The 22,204-nt window shown below is 43.4% G+C and overlaps 1 long non-coding RNA gene across 1 annotated transcript in view; it reads left to right on the top strand.

The window, feature by feature from the left end:
• Positions 1-21,239, top strand: part of LOC146822210 (uncharacterized) — an 82,772-nt gene extending 61,533 nt beyond the window's left edge. Inside the window, exon 3 of the long non-coding RNA XR_014962819.1 lies at positions 21,010-21,239. This is a non-coding gene — a long non-coding RNA (uncharacterized LOC146822210). The remainder of the gene's footprint in view (positions 1-21,009) is intronic.
• Positions 21,240-22,204: the final 965 nt, after the last annotated feature.

The raw sequence follows: 22,204 nt of genomic DNA, 5'->3' as shown, positions 1-22,204 counted from the left end.
GTGGCAGGGTTGCCTGAATTAAGTAGCAAGAAAAAAACAATTAGAAAGGGGAAAGTTGCACATTTGGTGATAGTATTTATCTTTGTTATACTTGTTAACACTGTGGGACTTGGGCTCCACCGCATTAGTACTGGTTTAACACCCACGCATAGCAAAAAGCAACTGAAAGGTGACCAGTTCACTTTTGGGAAGGGTCTTTCTCCCACTCCTTACTTTTTTTTTTGTTTAAACAAGTTTTGTTCCACTTGAGCCAGACAAGATAATTTTTGTGTGTTGAAATCTGCAGATTATGCAGCAAATGATGTATTATGTGGCACAATCTCAAATCCTTCATTATGTGGAAAACACCACAGCTGCAAATTGAATAATTCCAGTGGCTCTGTCTTCACAGTGTTTTGCAGCCCGTGGATAAGAAGCGCTAAAGCACTACTTTCAGTGTGGCGTGGCACTTGTGTTTTTTTATTTTATTTTTATCTAAGCTTGTGGTGCGCCTCTTGACCTGTGCCACATTGATTGACCTGACGCTTTTCAGTGGATAAATAAAAGGCGCAAATTTTAGGCCTTATTCCAGCGATGCAGGGTGCGTCGTGGCAGCTCCAGACAGAGACGCTGAGACCTTCACCAGGTTCCAGTGTTGATGCTTCTCATGCCCATGGGGTACTCTTGAAGGGTCCAGAAATGTCCTCTGCCCCTTATTCTGAGCCCCACATGTATTTGGGCACAGAGCCTGCAGTGTCTCCTCCGTGCCCTCAAGGCATGCTCCAGGCCTGAGGTTTGCCACCCTCTTGTGTGCGTAAATCCAGTCTCTTTCAATGTGCCCATGGGCACATCTGAGCCAAATCCAAGGTGGTGGCTGCGAGGCGACCCCTTCTCGCAAATCTGAGTTCAACGATGGTGTCTGAGGGAGTGACCTTGGGCAGGCTTCGGGCGGCCGTCGTCTCCTCCGGAATTAAGAAGGTGCGACTGCCTCTTGTTGGTGAGACGGACTATAAAGTTGGTTGCTGGACTAGGTGTGGTAATAAGAGTAGGGTTAGGCTTTCTATTGGAAGTAGGGACTAGGGCTTCCTGTGCCATTGGTTACATGGATTGGGACTACTTTTTAAAGTTATTGGGTGCTTGCACTAGGGCTGAGATTGGCTGTAATGTCCTCTTCTCCTATTGGTTCTAGATTTTAGGGCTAGTGCTGTGATTGGATACGGTTAGGGCTAGGGTTCCCATTGGCTGAAGGGGTCACCTGATTACTAGGGCTATAAAAGGCTGAGGCTTAGGGCGTCGAGGCCTGGGCGTTGAGGCTAAGGGCAGAGAGGACAAGGGCAATTACCTGTTTGAGCCTGTTCGAGACTAGGGCCAGAAATGCTGCTCATGTTCACATTCGGTAATAGCTACCCCACACCATCCACAAACATAGTAACACATTCACACCAAATGTACACCACACACAACCCTATGTGTGGACCAATGTACCAGAATGCACTACAAACCTAACCAAACCACATCTATACACCCTTCTATCCCAACTACCACACATTCCCACCACCACCTACAAATAGTACACAACTATATCCTATACCACTAACCAATCCACTCATCACTAACACAACCCCATTCAACACCATACATAACTACATCTGATCCAGACACACGCGCCCTGCTCTAATTACACCTAACAGACCACCTTTTATCACTAACAAACAAATATTCATCCTTCCATCATTTGTCCAACAAACACCCTCCTCTCCCCCCTACCATAATAACACTAAAGCACAACACACACACTGCACACCACCACACTTTTTAACTCATGCAACAAACCAGTCTAAGACAAACACTCTCACCTCTACTTCATTCCCTCCTACACACAACATACACTCCACTCATAAACACATCACCACCCCCTCTACCATACGACCTCCTCTATCACAAACTTTACTATACAACCAAATCCATTGCGTGAAACAAATACACCAGCACTCCTTTTCACTACTCCTCAAAAACAAAACATATCATACACACCAGCATCTATATACTTTCAATGTACTTATGGATCTATATATTTATCACTTTCTTCTAATTTAGCATTTCAAATGCACTACGCTATTTCTTAGCCTATACTTCTCTCAATATATCCTCTGGCCCAACCTTCTGACTCATCTCAAACTTCTTTCTGCTACTCTTTCCAATGCACTACCCTATCTCTCACCCTATACATCGATCAATATATCCTCTACATCCACGCTCTCATTTATCCCAAACCTCATACCACTGCTATGATCCCAAAATAACCCTTTCTAGACTCTCTCCTACTCTACCCCTACTTGCATCATCTGACACCTGTTTTTTAATATACCGATCCCCAAACCAAACCTTTATAAACTCTCCCCTCTGACTCCCCTCAAAAACCCCTTTTTACTCGTCCAAAAGGTTCCTCCTATTGCTATGACCTCAAATAAAATCACACTCTTCTGTCCCTCCACTATCCTTTTCAATCAAAATAACTGACTAACATGTTCACTTCTCAATTTCCATATTCCACTATACTAATTCACCACTAATCCTTTATGTATTAGTGCCTGGGACATTGCATGAGTACATGTGTACTTACAAATTCACCATGCACTCTCCTTGCGGCACTCTAATCATCCAGTTACTACCCATGTACTCATTCAATGGCCCAGGCACTAACTCATGCAGTGCTTTAATCCCAAGATCACTACCAATGCAGTCCAGCAATTACTCTGTCACTCCTTGTGCTCTCTTCCAATCACTCTGCCAGCACCATATTCTTATCTAATTGCTCTGCCAAAACCCCAGCACTAATAAAGTAACCATGCAGTCTCCTTGCAGCATTCTAATCATCCAGTCACTACGCACGTACTCATGTAATGGCCAAGGCGCTAACTTATGCAGTGCTAAAATCTCCAGAGCACTACCCATGCAATCCAGCAATTCCCCTGTCACTCCCTGAGCAGTCTTCCAATCACCCTGCCAGCACCATGTCCTTGTCCAATCACTCCGCCAAAACCCAAGCATTTATAAATTCACCATGCACTCTCCTTGCAGTACTCTAATCATCCAGTCACTACCAATGTAGTCATGCAATGACCCAGACACTAACACATGCACTGCTACAATCCCCTGAGCACTTACCATGCAGTCTTCCAATCACCAAGCCAGCACCATGTACTTATCAAATCACTCCACCAAAACCCAAGCACTTATAAATTCACTATGTACTTATGCAATGACCCAGACACTAAATCAAATCAAATCAAAAACAGCTTTATTCGATTTTAAAATCAAAACTATAAAAGCACACTTTAAAACATATCATTCATAAGTACATCATGGTTAATAAATAGTTAACCTTAGGGAATCAAAAGAAAAAAGAAAAAAAAAAGAAATATAGAATCTTAGTTCATTGTGGTCCTAAATCTAATAATAGATTTAAGAAACATTGACACCGATGACATGAGCAATTCGTCCTCCAACATTTGTAATCTTATCAGTGCCACTCTACATTGTCTCAAACCAAACTTTCTTAAAACAGGAATTAAAATGCTTTTCCTGGGTCCCGAATAAAATTTACAAAAGAAAATGCAGTGAAGGGAGGATTGAGCGGAAACCTGGTCACATGGGCAGGGGATTAATTCATTTGTCCAGCAATTCATCTCTGGGAAGGTAACTCATCTAAAAAAGGTATCCACCCTGAAACGAGTCAATAACATACGGGAGTAGCAGCTGGGCACCTGCGTCAGGTATGGCTGGATGCCCCGATCTTGTATGAGTAAGCAATTAGCCATGACAGTGCTCTTGCATTTCTCTATCTGCCACCGTTTATCTTCTAGGAAATGCAAGCATATTTCCTTGAGCTTCTTCCTTGACGTCCCTACCATGCTATCCGGTGTATCAAAGTATTCCTGGTGACCCATGGCCGCACAAAATTTTTTTATGTACTTAAACCAGGAAATCTTTGAGACGCCCTCAAGACCTAAACAGTCCATGATTATATCCCTATTCAGGCCTGTCTCATTAGAGGACCAAACTTTGTGCCACAGTAAAATGGGGTCAACTTTAATGAGATCCATAATATAAGGTAGGCCTAGCTCTTGATGGCATACATAGGTGGAAGTGGACCCAGGCACTGCCAGCAGATAACGAAGGAAAGTGTTCTCACAAGACTGTATGCTGTGATTATTCGCTATCCCCCAAATCCCTGCACCATATAGCGCCGTAGTCACGCTTTTAGATTTGTAGATGTCAACTAAGACAGGTACTGGGCGTCCTCCCACCTTATTAGCAAAGTTTTTAACTGCCCCAATTGCTCGAGAAAATGCTAACTTTCTTGTTCCGCCTGCTACAGACCAAGAACCCTTTTTTTCAAAATTGATACCTAAGTAAGAAAATGTGTTTACCGTATCAATTTTTAGATTAGATAGAAAGATTTTGCAAGTGATATTCTTCTTTTTGGTACAACACATGTTGAAGGTCTTACTTATGTTGATCTTTAGGCCCCTATCGCCCATATAATCCGAAAAGTTTTTGAGTGATCTCTGAAGGCCCACTTGAGTCCGAGCCATGATCACTGCATTGTCTGCATATAAAAGAATGGGGATATAGGAATTTCCAACTTTGGGATAATCTTGCTTGTCTTCCATGAGGTGAGAGGCTGCCGAATTGATGTATAAATTAAACAAAAATGGGGCTAATATGCAGCCTTGTCTCACACCCTTCCCTGTACCAAATTTGGAAGTACAGTCCCCCTTCTCCCCATAACGAACCCTGGCACCTGCCCCTCGGTATAGTTCCCTAATAAAAATTAGGAGGTTTGGGTCTACTCCCATTTCTTACATTATTAACCAGAGTTTGTTGTGATTAAGACAATCAAAGGCCGAGCTTAGATCTACAAAAGTAAGAAATAAGCTTTCATTTTTAGCCTCAACATATTTGGCTACTAGCAGAGCTAAGTTCAGGCCTTGCTCTATTGTTCCCAAACCTTCCCTGAAGCCATATTGGAACTGTGAGAGAATACCGTTATCTTCAACCCATAATTGCAGTTTATTGAGTATAACTCTCCCAGCAATCTTCATGAGCGATTCCAATAAAGAAATTGGCCTATAACACTTTGGCTCACTTCGATCACCTTTTTTAAAAATAGGAACCACAATCGCTTCCTGCCAAGTAGACGGAAATCCTATTTTAGTAAAACTGTTTAGGACATTTGTTAAAAGCGGGGCCCACAAAGCAGTATTAGCCTTAAAGATATCAACAGGAATTCCGTCTGGGCCCGGGGCCTTCTCTGCCACACTCTTATCAATAGCTACCAGCACACCATCCAATAGGAATTCAACATTTATTGGGTAGGGCACAGTGTCCTCCCCTAATAAGTTAAACCCTCTCTCTGAGCCTTCCACGGTTTCTGCTTGGTAGAGCTCCCCAAAATAAGTCACCCATGACTCTTCCGTGATTGCTACCTCAATTGTATCTGTTGCATTATCTTTAAAAAAGGGAGCATTTACGGCTCTCCAAAAAGCAATATTATCTTTTGTCTGGCAGGCTTCCTGCAAGGCCTGCCATGCTTCCTGTTTTATCTGTCTTTTTCTGTTTTTCAATGCACATTGATATGCAGATCTAGCAGATCTAACTTCAGCCATAACCCTAGGGTCTCGTTTTAACTGTGCCATTAAACAGGCATGGGTCTTACTACACTCCCTGTTAAACCACCTCTTCAGCCTGCTCTCCCTTAGTTTCTGAGGTTTTAAAAGTAAATTACGTATTTCCTAAGAGATGCTAAGAAATGCATTGTGCACATTGGTCGGATCATCATTCTCAGTAAGACAGGTATCAAATTCCCTCACTTTAGTCTGAATCAGGTTTCTAAAAAAAGCCACTGGTTCCACTTTATCCCATTTTAGAGTGTATCCATCCTTCCTGGGGAGTCCCAACCGATAGTTGTATAGGTTTTGAACCACTGTGTTAGCCTTTCTGTTACCCCCCAAGAAGGAGATGGACATGCTAATTGGCAAATGATCACTCATAGCTATCTCGCATATTTCAAATGAGCGAATATAGCTAGAGTACCGTTTAGATATTAACATGAAATCATTAACTGATTTACAGCCCCTTCCTATGAAAGTGGTATTAAAGGGAACTGAAGGGGGGCAGAGTTCATTAGCAAACCTCATGTCCAATTGAAATATTAATTCATTTAAATATTTACTCAAAGGCATGTGGGAAAAGTGTGCTGTGGGATCATCTGTAACCTCGCCCAACCCGCAAATGTTTAAATTGCTATGTGGACATAAAAAAGAGTTAAAATCACCCAACCAGATCACACAAGTATCAAGAACTTGTTTTTCCTCCATGTTTTTAAGGATCTCATGTAATTCATTGAAAGTCGTGGCCCGTTCGCCTTTTGGGATATTATTATAAAAATGTATCAAAATTACATTTTGTTTGCCCCCATACGTAATTGTCAATATCTGATAAAAATCAGGAAGAGGGGCAAAAATAATTTTTGTTTCTTTTAAACAATTGGATACGTAGGTGCAAAGACCTCCTTTATTAACAGACAGGCAGCCCTATTGGAGGAAATTAATTAGTTCTTATAAATTTATTGACAGTGATTAATTGTTTTTAACATTGAAAATGCTTCTAATGTTCTTAACTGTTTTTATTATGTATAGCATACTTTTATGATTTTAAATGATCGAATAAAGTGGTTGGATTGATTTATTGATTGACCTCCTTTATTTCTCCCTCTTGTCGTGTTAATTGCCGGCGTATGAAAGGTACGATAGCCATTCATATGAATGCGATCCACAGTCCAGCATTCCTGTAGGCCAATAATCGAAAACTGCTGTAAGAAAGGTATACAATTTGCATCCCCTAACCTGGCAGATAACCCTGCAACATTCCAAGTTAGGATTCTTAGATCGGGGACTCTATCCACATCTTTGAGTGTTCTCGCGTTTGATATTTGGGAGGGGACCCCGGTTACAGAAGCTCCTCTTGGGCTTTCAGTCAATGAAAGGTAATTATTTTGCTCCCCATCTTCGCTAGTCGAGAATGCATTTTTAGATTTGTCCTTAGAATCAATCGGCAAGAAAGCAGCCAAGAAACCAGAGGGTACATTATGATCGCTAACTTGCTTGTTCCTTTCAGCAGTTACCACCTCCCGTGTATATTCGGGGTCAATGATTTTTGGGCACAGTCAATCAACCATATCTAGACCACTATATCTGTTCAAAATCCAAGCACTTATAAAATCACCATGCACTCTCCTTGTAGCACTCTAATCATCCACTCACTACTCATGTACTCATGCAATGACCCAGGCATTAACTCATGGCAAATATAGAGGAGGTCTTGCTAATCACAGGGGTACCCCAACACATAGTGTTCCCTAGTGTATGTAGGTGTTTCACTGTAATCTAAGTGTCTTTTAGCATAGCACTGGCTCTAGGCCTGGTTAGTCGGAGTCAGTTACCACCAGTACCCGTCAGCAAAAAGTTGGGGGCATAGGAGGACTTTCGGCTCCTCTGTTGGTTCTTTCTGCACATCTCTTGCTTCTTCCTGCACTTTTCTTCGTCTTTCTGGACTTCTGTTGCCTCTTTCTGCATTTGTCTTTCTTCTTTCTGCGCTTTTCTTCCTCTTTCTTCACATGTCCCACCTTTGTAGGCAAAGCTGGAAATTAGCATATAAAAAACCATTGAAATTCACTAAAAAAACATAGGTTTCAGGCATGTTATAGTTAGAAATTAGCATTTAAAAAACCATTGAAATTCACTGAAAAAAACAGGTTTCAGGGACGTTATAGTTAGAATTTAGCATTTAAAAAACCTTCGAAATTCACTGAAGAAACCACAGGTTTCAGGGACTTTATAGTTAGTTGGACATTTCACTCGTAATAAAAAAACAGAGAAATTCGGCCGTTATAGTTAGTTCAGCTAACTATAACTTGCGCCCCCGCAATGCACTGCTGATGATGTCACATATTACATCATTCATGACATGGTCAGTGACATCACTGATGACATCAATAATGATTCTCAAATGACATCACTGATGACATCATCCACGTGATAATCTGATGCACCTTCTCATACCCTAATATAACCTTTGATACACCCACTCTAAAATACAGATTAACATTTTAGAAACCATAGACACACCAATACCAGTTAGTACATACCCACTCACATCTACTCATTCACCCATACAGTCATTCATACATGCAGTCAACCATCAATACTGCAATATCATATGCACTCACATATCTATACAGACACTCACACACCGCCTCTCATCCATAGAGTTACTCACACACCTACTCAGTCATGCAAACAATCAATCACATTCCCATTTACTCACCTATGCAGTTATACACATACCATCTCACTTATTCAAACATATACTAACACATACTTACACTCTTATACAATAACTAATACAAGCACACACTGATCCATACAGCCACTCTCACAATCACTCGCTCTCACATATAGTCGTTTATACACTCCAACACTCACATATACTGCCTTTCGCGTATGCAGTTACTCACACATGTACCACTGAGGCATCCATTCACTCACCAACACACCCATACACACACTCACACACCCATACAGCCCTTCATAGATGCACTCTTGAACCCATACACCAAGTGAATCATCCACTCACACATCTATGCACAGAGTCACACCCCCACCCTCCCACATAGACACTCAGGCACCCATACAGATACTCAGACAACCAATCAATAACCCATATAGATCCTCATTTAGCTACTCACCAACCCATGCAACTGCTTACACACCAACTGACAAACTAAACTGTGTGAATATCTGTAATAGTCACTAACCCATTCATTCAGTTACACATTTAATCACTCACTTATACAGTCAGTCATGCACCTACTAAATCATCCATCCAGACACTTATATACCCACTCATTCTTTAATACATCTTGACATATATATAAAACATATTTAAACTTTATAGAAACACACAGTCACTGGATGATGTCATCGGTGATGTCATTTGAGATGTCATTATAGATGTATCAGTGATGTCACTGGCCATGTCATGAATGATGTAATATGTGACATCATCAGCAGTGCATTGCGGGGCACGAGTTATAGTTAGCTGAACTAACTATAACGGCCGAATTTTCTGGTTTTGTACGAGTGAAATGTCCAACTAACTATAACGTCCCTGAAACCTGTGTTTTTTTCTGTGAATATATATATATATAATATATATGTTATCTACTGACGGTCGCCAGTAGATAGTTATAGTTAGGACCTAGTTTCCATAGGAAAAGCGTTTTTTCTTTTCCCAATAACTTTGGCGCCAGTTGACGAATCTTCGCACAATTTTCTAAACTAGTGGGGCGCTCCGGTCAGCTCCTGTCTTGAAGGTTTTGGGGTGATTCGCCAAGCGGGGCCCAGGTAAAAAAGGGGGGCCCAAAACGTGTTTTTCCCATGCTATTTTCTCTAGGAAACTTTAGACACGGCTACAGCCCGAACTGCTGAACGGAATTACACCACATTTGGCAAACAGGTAGCCCTTGGTTCAGAAAGAGGCCTTTTTGTTAAATGGTGTAAATCCGCTCAGTAGTTCCTGAGATATTCAAAAAATAAAAAGTTTTGATATCTGGGTGGGGCCTAACCCTCCGAGCACGAGCTTTGCTCTAATTGGCTGCCAACACTTCAAACCAGGAAGTGTTGGCAGCCATCTTGTGATACTTGTATGTACATCTGAACATAAAGGAAAAAGAAGGCATCACTGTGATTCTTATATGTAAATCTCTATTGTTATTATTATTATTATTATTAGTTTTATAATGCGTATGGCTGTCCCAGCGCAGCAGCGAGAGCCCGGGAGCGAGAACCGGAGCAGATCAACCAAGGGTTAGATGATAGAAAGGGGGAAGAGCCACGTCTTCAGGGCCTTGCGAAAGGTCAGATGGCTAGGAATAGTTCTAACTGCTTTCGGGAGAGAATTCCACAATTTTGCTGCTAGGTGTCGGAAAGAGCGCCCCCCTGCCCTTGCCCTCCGCACCCGAGGGACACATACCAGAGCATGGTCAGCGGAGCGCAATGGGCACGTGGGAACGTAAGGTTCCAATAGATCCAGGAGGCCTGATGGGGCCTGTTTTGCAAGAATTTTAGGTGAAATACATAGTGCTTTAAATTGAATGCGTTTGCACACTGGCAACCAGTGAAGTTTCGGAAGCACATGGGCAACCGAACAATGCTTGGGTAGAGACACCAGAACCCTGGCTGCAGCATTCTGGATCCTCTGAAGGCGGTTAATACTAGCCCTTGTTGCTCCCAAGTAAAGGCAGTTCCCATAGTCCAATCTGGCAAGAACAGATGATTGGATGATGGACTGCCGCACCGATGGGGGAAAGAACCCAAGCAGTGGTCTGAGGCTCCGCAGGAGACCGAAACAGACCCCCGCAACAAACTTAGTTTGTTTTTCGAAGGTTAGGCCCCGGTCAAACCAAAAACCAAGGTTCTTTACAGAGTCCTTGGGCACTGGGGCAGGCCTCAGACGTTCTGGCCAAAGAAGGTCAGTCCATAACTCCCTATCCTTACCAAAAAGCAGTATTTCGGATTTCCCGGAGTTCAGCTGAAGGCAGTTTGCTGCCATCCAGTCGGAAATAGCCAATAGATCAGCCCCGAAGTTGTTTAGGTTGGCGGAACTTTTTTTAGAGAAGCTGATCATTAATTGGGTATCAACGGCGTATGAGACCAATGAAAGCCCCCTTCTCTTGGCCAGTGCCACCAATGGGCTAACGTACAGGTTAAATAGAAGTGGACTTAGTATAGAACCCTGTGGAACGCCCTGGTGCAATGCACACTTTTGAGAGGAAAAGGGGGGAGCCAGGACCTGAAAAGATCTCTCTGACAGAAAGGATGTAATCCAGGCCAAGGCCGAGTCCCTAACCCCAATGTCCTGCAGGCGTCTCAGAAGAATTTTGTGCGATACAGTGTCAAATGCGGCACTCAGATCCAATAGGACCAAGGCCGCGGAGTCACCTGCATCTAGATGATTTTTGATAGTTTCAGATACCACCAGGAGCACGGATTCAGTGCTATGTCGAGGAAGGAAGCCATGTTGAGTAGGGTCGAATAAAGCATGTTGCTCGACAAAGCCTGCCAGGATAGAGTTCCCGTGTGGTGTGCCTCCGTTACTTTGGCCAAGAAAGGCAGATGCGAGATGGGACGATAATTTCTAGGGTCGGATGCAACTAAGGAGGGTTTTTTCAAAAGGGGGATAACTTTGGCATGCTTCCAAGCTCGAGGGACTGATGCCGTGAGTAGTGACCGGTTGACCACTTCAAGGCATAGTTCGGAGATGGAGGGATACAAAAGACGGAAACAGGTGGAAGTCACTGGGTCCGCCGGGGAGCCTGACTTGATTTTGGAGCTGAGAGACGCAAACTCCAGAGCCGTAATAGGAGGAAATACCCCCAAGCTGTGATCATTCAAAATCTCAACCCCAGAGGGGGCCGGCTCTTCAGAAAGATAGATATATGTGGGCGGAGCCTAACCACACATCTCATCGTGAGATCTGATTGGCTGTCAGTACTTCATCCAAGAAGTGTTGGCAGCCTTCTTGGTACCAATATACATGATAGCACCTCATTAAAAAGCATTGCCGTTAATAGAAGGTTTTAAGACTTTAGTTACATTATAAAACATTTGTTGATGGTACCATACTCATTTTAGGAATTGTGGTGTGTTCTAAGGTGATTTTACCATGTGAAAAAGCCTTCCGCTGTGATATCATGAATCATGCTTTTCCCACAGAGGTTTGGAAGGTGATCTATAAGCTAAACTGAGAGCATATTTCTGTAAATTCACATTATCTTTCTCCATCATGTGAGAATGAAGTCTGACGTTCTCAGTAAAACATGTACATCCTACAACGGCAGAGACTGTCAGTTGATTCTTTTGTGTTCTACTGCAGCTTCCCAGAGTGTCCTAAAGAACAACTAGAGTGCTAACAGTCCTACTTATAACCAACTTATTGCACACCTGAAGCCATCTTGATTGGAATAAAGTGGTAACTCTTAAAACATCTAATTTAAAAAAGGAACAAAATTAGGGGGTTCATTTTGCCATAGAAAGTATGATTAGTGCTGCAGAAAGAAAAATTAGGGCACATTTTGAGTGACTTCTCAAATCCACTTCTATTTCATTAAAAAATTCTGACATGCATACTGAAACATGCACTTTCAATACCAGCAGCAGACTTCCCTGGTGAGCAGTAGCTTTACTACAGTGATCTAATGAGCAACTAGAGTGCTAACATTCTGAATTTATGGCAAATGTGTGACACATCTGAATGCCTTCTTGATGGAATCAAAGTAAAAAACTGAAAGTATTTCCTACTGAGGAGACTGTAGTAAATGAGGAAATTAGGAAACTTCATAACAAACAAGTCTCCCAAAATGGCCACCAGAGACAAACGAGCACAAATGTAGCACCAATATCACCCAGATGTAGCCCAAGTATAGCCCAATGACAGAATGTCCCAGAGTGTTCTAACGAACAACTAGAGCGCTAACAGTCTTACTTATGACAAAAGTATGGCACACCTGAAGCCATCTTGATTGGAATAAAGTGGTAACACTTAAAACATTTAATTTACAAAGGAACAAAATGAGGGGGTTCATTTTGCCATAGAAATTATGATTAGTTCTGCAGAAAGAAAAATTAGGGCACATTTTGACTTCTCAAATCCTCTTCTATTTCATAAACAAATTCTGACATGCAGACTGAAACATGCACTTTGAATACCAGCAGCAGACTTCCTTGGTGAGCAGTAGTTTTACTACAGTGATCTAGTGAGCAGCTAGAGTGCTAACATTCAGAATTTATGGCAAATGTGTGACACATCTGAATGCCTTCTTGATGGAACCAAAATAAAAAACTGAAAGTATTCCCACTGAGGCGACTGCAGTAAATGAGGAAATTAGGAAACTTCATAACAAATAAATCTCCCAAGATGGCCACCAGAGACAAAAGAGCCCAAATGTAGCCCAAATATCACCCAGATGTAGCCCAAGTATAGCATAATGACAGAATGTCCCAGAGTGTTCTTAAGAACAACTAGAGCGCTTACTGTCTTACTTATGACAAAAGTATGGCACACCTGAAGCCATCTTGATTGGAATAAACTGGTAACACTTAAAACATTTAATTTAAAAAGGAACACAATGAGGGGGTTCATTTTGCCATAGAAATTATGATTAGTGCTGAAGAAAGAACAATTAGGGCACATTTTGAGTGACTTCTCAAATCCTCTTCTATTTCATTAAAAAATTCTGATATGCAGACTGAAACATGCACTTTTAATACCAGCAGCAGACTTCCATGGTGAGCAGTAGCTTTACTACAGTGATCTAATGAGCAACTAGAGTGCTAACATTCAGAATTTATGGCAAATGTGTGACATATCTGAATACCTTCTTGATGGAATCAAAGTAAAAAACTAAAAGCATTTCCTACTGAGGAGACTGCTGTAAATGAGGAAATTAGGAAACTTCATAACAAATAAATCTCCCAAGATGGCCACCAGAAACAAAAGAGCCTAAAGGCAGCACAAATATCACCCAGATGTAGCCCACATGTAGCCCAATGACAGAAGTGTGCAAAACACTTATTTGTTGTGTATTTGCAGTTTTAAATAGTGCAGACTTGTCAGGTATTGGAATGCTTTACATGAGCATTGGTTACATCACACAAGATCAAATTCATTTTGGTTGTAGACATGGGGAGATTAAGTGATTTGACCAGAATCACAGAATGTTGAGCTGAAGCAGAAACTCCAACCTGGTTCCCCAGTTTCAAAGTCTGCAGCTCTGGAAGTAACACCACATCCTCTCCCCTAGGTGCAACATTTAATCAAGTGGTCAACTGGATAAAACAACATAAAGATTACAAACAATTTAAAAGTTCTTTGTCGCTATTTGAAAACTCAGAAAATATGTATGTAATTTGAAAATTTTTAGTTTTTTAGAGCACTAACCATAATTTTGATGTGAATAAGACCCTCTCATATATGTAATTTCTAAAGGAAATAGTCTAGGTATTACAGTTTTGATTACATCAAGATGACGTCAGGCATTCCACACTTTTGTAATAAATATAGAATGTTAGCAATCTAGTTGTTCATTGGGATACTGTTGAGAGCCAGGGGCACAGACTCTGAAAATTGAAGGCAGGTAGGAGAGTGCAGAGGCAACAATTTGATCACACTGGACAGGCAGGAAGGGCAGTGGCAGCACAATAGACTATGGAGGGCAGTGGAAAGGGGGCAGGGGCAACAAACCAACAATACAGGACTGGCAAGAGAGGCTGTGGCAATATAATATACCATTGTGGGCAGAAGAAAGAGGCAGTGGTAGTACAACCATACATGCCAACAGACCGGTTTCAGCCAGGAAACATCCAATGTTTTTAAGCTCAAATGGGCTTTATTTGATCTGTCTCCTGTCTACAATCTCCTCTTTTTCAATGTAACTCAAAGGAGAAAATCAATACCCCAGTTTGTTTTCAAAATCTCCCTCTTACCAAGTTCTAAATGTTCGCAAGTATGGTACATTGAATCATGGTAGGCAGAAGGAATTGGGGTAGGGACATGGACTCGGATAACAGAGGACAGGGGGGACATGGAGAGGTGCACCAAACTGACCCTACAGGGCAGGCATCAGGGTTTGCAGCAGCACAATACACCACACAGCGCATGCGGGATGGGAGTGCAGCACAACAATCCATAGAAAGCAATAGGGAGGGGACTGGACCATGCACATGGGCAACAGAGAACAGATGGAAAAGAGGCAATGGTAGCTAGCTGACCATAATGGACAGACAGGAGAGAAAGCTGCAGCATAACAGACCATAAAGGGCAGGAGGGACGGATCAGGGGCATTACAATGGAACAGACAAGCCAGGAGGGAGGGAATAGGGGGTCTGCACATGGAAACAGAGGGCTGGGGGCAAGGTGGCAGGGCAGGAGCAGCAAGATGACCATGGAGGTCAGGCAGGATTGGCACTAGAAACAAGACACACCATGGAGAGCAACAATGAGACTATGGTGGCATACACACAGACAATGCAGGGAAGGTGGGAGGGGGTCAGGGGCAGCTAGCTGACCATACAGGGAAGGTGGGAGGGGCAATGGCAGCACAGAAGACCATGCATGGCAAGCGGGAGGGTTAGTGGCAGCACAATGGCTATGATGGGCAAGAAGGAGGGTGCAGGGGCATGCACAAAGGACCATGGAGGATAGAAGGGAGGGTCAGGACCTGGGCACAGACAAGAGAGTTCAGGGGAAGGGGCCTCACAACAGACCGCGCGGGGCAGGCGGGAGGAGCCGTTGCAGCACAACAGATCAGGGAGGGCAGAAGGGTTTGGCAGTTAAATGGACCATGGAGGACAGGAGGAAGGGGATAGGGGCATGGCATGTGGACAGCCAGGGTGGAGGTGGCAGGGACAGGTTACAGTCATCTGACAATGCTAGGCAGGTGGGAGGGGAGTGGCAGCTCAACAGAACACTCAGAGTAGATAGGAGTGGCAGGTCCATGGAACATAGTGGGCAAAAAGGATGGAGCAGGGGCATGCACAAAGACATCAGAGGGCAGGGGGAAGGAGAATAGGGGCAGCAAGCTAAGCACAGAGGCTAAGCAGGAGGTCAATGATGGGCCATAGAATTGGGCAATGGAGGGCAGGAGGAGTGGACTGGTACATCATGCTAAATGGAGGGCAGTGGCAGCACATCAGACCATACATGGCAGGAGGGAGGAGGCTAGTCCATGGATTCAGACAACAGAGGATAGGGAGGAGGTGGATGGGGCAGCAAGCTAACTGTTCAGAGAAGGTGGGTATTAGGAACTTTATTGTTTTTAAAATGTGTGTCTGTGCGAACTACTTAAAATATGAACAAGTATGCAGCATAATCTCACTTTTATTCAGGAAGAAGAGGACGTTTGTGACTGTGACTCCGGGCTAACTTGGCAGAAACACCCCCTGACCCTCCACCCCCATCGCAAAATGTAATGCCCGTGAAAAGGGTAGGTGGACGCAGTGTTATATAGAACATAGTCCTGAGAGCACGATTGAAAATGAAAACTAGATGTAGTATATGGTATAAACTATGCACCAAAAAGTGTGATATAAGATAAACCGGGGCGTGAAATACAATATGCAATACATTGTGCGCAATGAAAGATTCATTGGAGAGTGCGAGGTAGCACAGGCACTAGCGCGTGCTATGCGATATGCGCCTTGGAATGTAATATGCACAGGGCAGTGTTGTGTAACATAAGTAGTCTCTAAAGTTGTAATATACAATATGTGCTGGGGAGTGTAACGTTGCATATGCACTGTGACAAAGATATGGATCCCAGATTGTAATATGTATGGCATAGCGCTGTGCGTTATAACATACACATCGAGGAAGGCACGTTAGATGGGGCAATATAACCCGTGCGAAGGTAAGTGTGGCATGACATATTCACGGGGTGGTGTTACAGTGCACATGGGCTAGAGAGTGTCATAGCATACACACTAGCTGGTGGAATACAACACAGAGGTGTGAGGCAATCGGCGGGCACTGGTGGGTGTAACACAGCATTGGGCTCAGCCAGGAGCACGCTGTGACTCTCAAGTGAGGTTCGTCTCCTTTCCAGAGAGTAAAATAAAAGTATTACACATTCGGCGGTGGATGTGTTTTTTATTAACCGGGAGGCGGGGTTTCTTGTATAGCTGGTCGAATTTTTGTCAAATCCCCTTTGAATGGCTTGGTGTGCTTGTATATTAAATGTGCCCGTCAATAGCTACCCATGTTTGTATAAATAAACGACAAGGGTGTCTACTTGGAGAGTACCCACCGGCGGGGGTGCCGGGAAAAGGCACGGTAGGGCGTCAGACATGTCAGAGCTTCACTAGCGGTGTAAATACATTCCATGTGGATTCATTCTATGCATAGTCGCCTTTTAATGAATATCACGCCAATCGTCATGGTGATAGGTACATACGGTTTGTCCAGCATGTCCTAGGTGTTTCTATAAATATATATATTTTTAAAATAATAAAAAACAAAGGCCGACACCGGGGGATGGGGTCCCCAGAGCCATAAGTGACCTGAGGAGGGGGGCAACGCAGCCCCCTCCTACAGAATTTAAATAAAAAAAAGGCCATGACCCGGCGGTTGGGGTCCCCGGGGTCGATTAAGGCCTTGGGAGGGCCAAATTAATTTTTTTCAACAAAAAAAAATAGGGTGCAGGCCCTGGGGAATGGGGTCCCCAGGGCCAGTAAATTAGAAAAAGAAGGGGGGCCACGCATCCCGCCTTCTTAAAAAAATAAAATAAATAAAAGACCGGCATCGCGCTGGAGGCCACGCCCCCTCCTTGCAGCACTCTGCAAACGCGCCCCCTGGCCAGTTGTAAGTTGGGGAATTAATTTCCCTTCAATACTGAGGGTCCCAGAGGGCCAACTAGCCCAACAGGTATCTCCAGTGTGCGCCAGGGAGCTGCGTTGCAGACAGGTGTTCTGAGGCCATGCCCCTTTTTACACCTCTATGCAATGCAGCTCTGTGGTGCTTACTGGAGGTACCTAGTGGGCTAGTTTGACCCTAGGGACCCTTAGGAATCAAGGGGACTTAATCTCTCAACTTAGAACGGCCACAGGGCGCGTTTACACAGTGGTGAAGGGAGGGGACGGGGTCTGAGGTGACGTGTGCAAACACGCCCTGTGGCGTGTTTTAAGTTGGGGAAATAATTCCCTTTCACTCCTGAGGGACCCTGGGGGCCAACTAGCCCACCAGGTGCTTCCAGTAAGTGCCACTGCTCTGCGTTGCAGAGAGGTGGTGCAGGCCATGCCCCTTTTTACACCTCTCTGCAATGGCGCTTACTAGACGTACCTAGTGGGCTATTTTGCCCCTAGGGATCCTCAGGATTCAAGGGGACTTAATCTCCCAACTTAAAAAACGGCCACATAGCATGTTTACACAGTGGGGAAGGAAGGGGACGGGGCCTGAGGTGACGTGTGCAAACACGCCCTATGGCGCGTTTTAAGTTGGGGAAATAATTCCCCTTCCATCCTGAGGGCCCCTGGGGGCTAACTAGCCCACCAGGTGCTTCCAGTAAGCGCCATTGAGCTGCGTTGCAGAGAGGTGATCCAGGCAGTGCCACTTTTTACACCTCTCTGCAACGCAGCTCTGTGGTGCATACTGGAGGTACCTAGTGGGCTAGTTGGACCCTAGGGACCCTCAGGATTCAAATTAACTTAATCTCCCAACTAAAAACGGCCACAGGGCGTGTTTACACAGTGGTGAAGGGAGGGGACGGGGCCTGAGTTAACGTATGCAAACAAGCCCTGTGGTGCGTTTTAACTTGGGGAATTAATTCCCCTTCAATCCAGAGGGCCTCTGGGGGCTGACTAGCCCACCAGGTGCTTCCAGTAAGCGCCACTGAGCTGCGTTGCAGAGAGGTGGTCCAGGCCGTGACACTTTTTACACCTCTCTGCCACGCTGCTCTGTGGCACATACTGGAGGTACCTAGTGGGCTAGTTGGACCCTAGGGACACTCAGGATTCAAATGAACTTAATCTCCCAACTTAAAACTGCCACAGGGCGTGGTTACACAGTGGGGAAGTGAGGGGACGGGGCCTGAGGTGACTTGTGCAAACACGCCCTGTGGCGCGTTTTAAGAGGTAGTTTTAATCCCCTGCCCTATTATAAACTAGGGGCTTACAGAGGAGGTCATGCTGATCACAGGGGGACCCCAACGCATAGTGTTCCCTAGTGTATGTAGGTGTTTTCACTGTATTCTGAGTGTCTTTTAACATAGCACTAGCTCTAGAACTGGTTAGTCAGACTCAGTTACCACCAGTATCCGTCTGAAAAATTTGAGGGTACAGGATGATTTTGCAACAAGGCGTATTTCTGCTCTTCTGTTTGTTCTTTCTGCATGTTATCCTTCTTCCTGCACTTTTCTTCGTCTTTGAGGACTTCTGTTGCTTCTTTCTGCATTTCTTTTTTTTCTTTCCGTGTGTTTTTTCTTCTTTATTCACATGTCCTATCTCTGTAGGCATAGTTAGAAATTAGAATTTAAAAAACCTTTGAAATTCACTGAAAAAAACATAGGTTTCAGGCACGTTATAGTTAGGAATTAGCATTTAAAAAACCTTAGAAATTCACTGAAAAAACCATAGGTTTCAGGGGCGTTATAGTTAGCTGGACTTTTCACTCGTACAAAACCATTGAAATTCCCCTGTTATAGTTAGTTCAGCTAACTATAACTCGCGCGCCCACAATGCACTGCTGATGACGTCACATATTACATTACTCATGACATGGTCAGTGACATCACTCATGACATCACTGATGACATCTCAAATGACATCACTAATGACATCACTGATGAGATCATCCTTGTGATAGAGTGGCAGACCTCCTCTAACCCTAATATAACCTTTGATACACACATTCAAAAATAGAAACTACAATGTTCAAAACAATGGGCATACCAATACCAGTTACAACAACCTATTCAGTAATTCTAAGATCCACATACACATCCACTCATTCACCAACAGTCCTATACAGTCACTCATACATGTACTCACTCATCATATGTACTCACACACCTATACATCCTGTTACACAAAGCCACTCATCCATAGAGTTACTCACACACATAGTCACTCATGCTAATAAAGAATCAAACATCCATTTACTTGCATATACAGTTATACACACACCACCACACTTACTTCTACAGAAACTTACACATACTTAGTCTTTTAAACAATCACTTATAGAAACACATACTTATTCATACAGGAACTCTTTCAATCTCTCACTCTCACATATACTCACTTAAATACACCAATAGTCACATATACTAGTTTAAAACATATTTAGTTACTCATAAAGACACTATTGAGACAGTCTATCACTCACTAACACACCCATGCACACTCTCATCCACCCATACAGTCCTGCACACATGCTGTCTTCAACACATACAAACAGTGAGTCACTCATTCATGCACCTATCCACTACGTAATACCCCCCACCGAACCATACAGACACTCAGACACTCATACTGATACTCAAAAAACCAACTAATAACCTATATAGACACTCATGTAGCTACTCACCAACCTATGCTGCCACTTATACACAAAGTTAGAGACAGATACAGATATTTACACATTTAAACATTACTCACTAAGCCATGTATTCACTAAGATACACTTAATCAGTCAGTTATGCAATCAATTTTTCAAAAACAAATCATCCATTTAGACACTTATATACCCATTTATTCTTACATCGACCTTGAGATATACATATATAAAACATATGTAATTTTCAGAAAAACACAAATTCACTGGATGATGTCATCAGTGATGTCATTTGAGATGTCATCAGTGATGTCATGAGTGATGTCACTGACCATGTCATGAGTGATGTAATATGTGACGTCATCAGCAGTGCATTGCGGGCATGCGAGTTATAGTTAGCTGAACTAACTATAACGGGGGAATTTCAATGGTTTTGTACGAGTGAAAAGTCCAGCTAACTATAACGCCCCTGAAACCTATGGTTTTCAGTGAATATATATATATTCACCGCCTCCAACCAGCCGGTCCGTGAACAAGAAGCAGGAGCTTTGAAACGCGTTGGACCTTTCTGAACAATTTGAAATGAAATCCGGTTTGCGATGCAATAAAGGACCTTCTTGAAAGCTAAGTGGGCCCGCTTCTGTCTCTTGAGTGCATCTCCGAGCATGTGGCAATCCTTTTGAGAATATATTACGGTAAGCCTCGGTCGTGGAGTTTGCACCGCCACATACATATGGACTGTAGCGATATACTTGCATCTCGCTAAATACAGAAGAGACGAAGTTGTGCTTTAAATTTAAACCGTAATTCATTTCATACCTACTAGAGGATTAATACTTTGTTACTTATGTTTTGTGGCAGAAACGCTCAATCCTACAAGTCCCAGGATACCTTCAGACTGAATACTGATCCAACCCACCTGGGGGCAGTCAACTACTACTTAACGAGGGGCTTGCCGAGATGACGTTATCACCGCCTCCAACCAGCCGGTCCGTGAACAAGAAGCAGGAGCTTTGAAACGCGTTGGACCTTTCTGAACAATTTGAAATGAAATCCGGTTTGCGATGCAATAAAGGACCTTCTTGAAAGCTAAGGGGGCCCGCTTCTGTCTCTTCAGTGCATCTCCGAGCATGTGGCAATCCTTTTGAGAATATATATATATATATATATATATATATATATATATATATATATATATATATATATTACCTACTGGCGGTCGCCAGTAGGTAGTTATAGTTAGGACCACGTTTCCATAGGAAAACCTCAACATTCTATTTTGAATAACTTTGGCGCCGGTCGACGAATCCTCGCGAATTTCTCAAAATAGGTGGGGCGCTACGCTCCGCTCCTACCCTGAAAGTCTCGGGGGGATCCGTCAAGCGGGGGCTGAGATAAAAGGGGGGTCCCAAAACGCGTTTTTCCCATGCATTTTTCCATAGGACCTTTAGAACGAGCTACAGCCCGAACGGCTGAACAGAATTACTCAAAATTTGGCAGAGAGGTAGTCCCTAGGTCAAGGAAGTGCCTTTTGTAGGTTTGGTGTAAATCTGTTCAGTAGATTCTGAGAAAATAGCCTTTAAATCAATATATATATCTGAGCCCGCTTACGGTACGCTTACCGTACGCTTACCGTAAGCGTACGGTGGTGTGCGCGAGCGCGATTCTGATTGGCTCTTAGATCTTAGTAAACATTCGAATCGGCAGAAACCAGGAAGCGGCGGCCGCCATTTTGTCTCTCGCACTGAGTGTTGTTTATCAAACATGATGGCCAAAAACATGTTACGGGGCTGTTTTGACAACTCCCTCCCACATAGTCATGTTGAGGGAGTGCACAAACATCCCCCAAGAGCAAAAACGGTTTTATTTTTTTTTCGGCAATTTCGTGTGGTACGCTTACCGTACGCTTACCGTAAGCGTACGGTAAAAAAATAAAAATAAAAAAAACACTATCCACACTTACCCCACCCCCTGTGCTTTTGGTGGCCGAAGGCCACCAAATGTACAGGGCTTATTGTAAGGAAAAAAAACACTATCCACACTTACCCCACCCCCT

This window comes from Triturus cristatus, chromosome 6, assembly GCF_964204655.1.
Source record: "Triturus cristatus chromosome 6, aTriCri1.1, whole genome shotgun sequence".
NCBI classification, from domain to species: domain Eukaryota; kingdom Metazoa; phylum Chordata; class Amphibia; order Caudata; family Salamandridae; genus Triturus; species Triturus cristatus.
This window is presented reverse-complemented; position numbering and strand designations above follow the sequence as displayed.